The sequence below is a fragment of the Podarcis liolepis genome, assembly GCF_965112155.1.
Source record: "Podarcis liolepis genome assembly, chromosome: 14".
In the NCBI taxonomy this organism is placed as follows: domain Eukaryota; kingdom Metazoa; phylum Chordata; class Lepidosauria; order Squamata; family Lacertidae; genus Podarcis; species Podarcis liolepis.
Window position 1 is genome coordinate 29,772,296 of NC_139569.1, and position 3,608 is coordinate 29,775,903.

Below are 3,608 nucleotides of genomic sequence, written 5' to 3' on the forward strand. Positions count from 1 at the left end.
GGGTTGTTGTTGTTGTTGTTTTTCTTTCTTCTTTCTTTCTTTCTTTCTTTCTTTCTTTCTTTCTTTCTTTCTTTCTTTCTTTCTTTCTTTCTTTCTCATGACACTAGAATTTATGGGCATCCATAAGTTGGATGATTCAGGACAGAGAAAAGAAAGGGCTTCTTCATACAGTTGCACAGTTAAACTGTGGAACTCACCCCCACAGGAGGCAGCGATGACCACCAACTTGGATGGCTTTAAAGGAGGACTGGTGAAATTCAGGGAGGAGAAGTCTATCAATGGCTACTAGCCAGGAAGGCTGTGCTCTGCCGCCATAGTCAGAGGCAGGAATGCTTCTGAATGCCAGTGGCTGTGAATCGCAGGAGGTCCTGCTTGTGGGTTTTCTACAGGCCTCTGGTTGGCCCCTGTGAGACCAGGATACTGGGCTGGATGGGCCTTTGGTCTGATCCAGCAGGCTCTGCTTACATCCTTATTTTTTCAAAGTTTGAAGTGAGCACTTGCCAGCTCTTTATTTGGACAGCTCAATCACGGTAAGCGAAGCGAAGGCAGCAGCATCGAGAGACGGCTTGGCTCAGGGAAGTGACCCCGACGGCATCTGTCGCCAGGGTGGGGAGGACTTTGCAAAGCAACGGAGCACAAATATTTAGGAAGGTAAAAGCACTGCCATCCCTTTCGTCATGCCAACATGCGCCTTTGGGTTGGCGTCTCTGTTTTGTTTTCTATTCCTGGACTCAGAGCAGGGCTCCTCTTGGCTTGGATCAGGGCATGTGTTTTGCATGCAGAAGGTCCCAGGTTCAGTCCCCAAGAGCTCCAGTTAGAAGGACCAGAACTTGTCTGGCTAGTAGAGAGCTCAGTCTTGCAGAGAGACGCTTTTTGTCTGCATAGGCAGAAGCAGCTCAAGGCTTGGAGAACTAACAGAGGATGGGGACTCCCATTGCTGGACTCCCATCAGCCCCAACCAGCATAGGAGTCAGGGAAGATGGGAATTGCAGAATCAGAGAATTGTAGAGTTGGAAGGGACCCTGAGGGTCATCTAGTCCAACCCCCTGCAATGCAGGAATTTTTTGCCCAACTTGAGGCTCAAACCCATGACCCTGCGATTAAGAGTCTCATGCTCTACAGACTGAGCTATCCCAGGTATCCTTCCTATTCCAGCAATATTTGGAAGGAGCTACGTACGCTGGCTATGCCTGGACTAATGGTCTGTTTTGCTGGCAGCTCTGCTGACAAGAGTGTCCCCTGAGGACAGTTGCAAGTCATGGGAGAGGTCAAGGCTTGCTTGCAAGTGGAAACTATGGACGTTCAGTGTGCAGCAACACCACATCACAGGGAGAGTGTCCATGGATTGCTCGACACAGATGGCAAAGCCCTTGCCTTGTACGTGAGCTTTAAGTTAGGGCCGTGCACCTGTTAGAGCAGGCAGGGCTCCCCAACTTTTTGGCATGCATTTGGAAATCTAACAGTATGTTTTGGGCACTACAAAATGCCCATTTCGCAGAAGGAAAAGTGGTGAGGCTCAGACTCCTCTCCTTCAAACAGGCATACTCCCCCAAACAAATAAAACGCAGAACATAAAGTGGAAGCAGGCAACCCCCAAGCAGGCACCCCCAACCAAATAGCCCCACCAAGGGCCAAGCTAGCTCAGTATTGCCTACACTGGCTGGCAGCAGCTCACCATTCACACTTGGAGGTGTCACGGATTGAACTTCGAACCTTCTGCATGCAAAGCAGATTTTCTACCATGGAGCCACAGTCCTTCTACACAACTATTAAAAATTGTGGTAGGCATATTAGTCTTTGAGGTGGGCAGAGCAGTGAATCCAACAGCATAATATTTTCATTGGGACCAACTAAGAAGTCACAACAACTTGGCTGAGTCCTTGTATCATGCTTGCTGTTTGTATAATGCTGCTGTTGCTTTTGGATGCCATCTACCAAAAGTGGAAGGATCCTGCAGTCCTCCTTAGCATCTCCTCACTCTATTGCCTAGCTTTAACACAGCCTTCCCCAACCTGGTGCCCTCCGGCTGTTTTGGACTAGACCTCCCATCAGCCGTGGCCAAGATGGCCGTGCTGGTTGGGGCTGAAGGGAGTTGTAGTGCAAAGCAGCTGGAGGGCACCAGGCTGGGGAAGGCGGCTTTAATATCTGGCTATGGTGGTTGATGTCCAAGAAGGGAAACTGGGGCACCTCCCACTTCCCCAAACATTTATACAGGGATACAAAGGCGCCAATCAGATGGGCGGGGTATAAATAGTAAAACAGTAGTAAAATAGTAGTTGTAGTAAAGCAGTAGTAAAGTAGTAAAGGTGTAGTAACATTATAGTACAGTACTAAAGTTATGGTAAAGTGATAGTAAAGTTGTAGTGACATTGGAAAGCCGACCCAAGTGGCTGGGGCTACCCAGTCAGATGGGCAGGATATATACAGTAAAGCTGTAGTGAAGCAGCAGCAGCAGTAAAACAGTAGTAGTAGTACTACTACTAGTAGTAGTAGTAATAATAATAATAGTAGTAGTAGTAGTAGTAAAGTAGTAGTAGTAGGAATACTAAAGTAGTAGTATTAAATCAGTGGAAAAATAGTAGCAGTAAAGCAGTAGTAAAGTTATAGTAAAGTTAAAGTTGTATTAGAGTAGTAAGTAAAATGGTATTAAAGTAGTACTAGTAAAGTAGTAGAAAAGTATTGTGGTAGTAGTTGTATAGGATGCCCCTATTTTCATCAGAGAAATGTTGTAGGGTATGCACTCCTATCAGAGGTCTCAGTCGTGCTTTGACAGGATGCAATTATGGGGGGAAACACAGCAAACAAGGGCAACACAGATAAGAGTGGAGTGCTTTGCAGTGACATCACATGGATTCTCCATAAGGAATGACCAAGCAAATGATGTCCTAAATGACCAGTGTGGAATCAGACAAAGAAGAGGAGAGGAGGGAAAGGGGCGCTCTAGCACACTTTGCTGCTCACGAATTCTGGCAGACACCCTCCTCCTTCTGACACGGCAGGCTAAACACTGGAAGATTTACTTGAGTGCGTGTGCGATCTAATTGCAGCCATAAAACCTCCTGGAATGAAAAAGAGGAAACTGGGACACTTAATCTTCTTCCCTGCAAGGAGAAGGGAGATTCACTCTCAGGGAAGGCAGCAGCGGAAAGAAGAAAACCCAGCGGCCGGTAGCAGAGCTGAGCCAAAATTTCTCAAAGGACGTTTTTCCTGAGAATCGCTTCCTCCCACCCTCAACATTATTATTTACTAAATTTATATAACACCCCTCAGCTGTAGATCACAGTTTACAACACAGAAACACAAAAAGCATATAATAATATTAATAATAATAATATTACCAATGCCCACCACAGTTTAAAAGGCTGTAGAATTTTTAAAAGCCAAAGTCCTTGTTGAAGAGGAATGTTTTTGCTTGGTGGCTAAAGATATGTACCGATGGGACCAGCTGCATAAACGGGAGGCCACAGGACAAGAATAGGGGGCCACAGAGCAAAGTGAGAAGTGAAGAAAAAACAATTGTTTAAAATCCTGATTGGCTGGCTATCCACTTGGCCAATCACAAGCGGGTAAGGGGGAAGCCACCAGGGCCTAGCGTTCCTTTCTGCCAT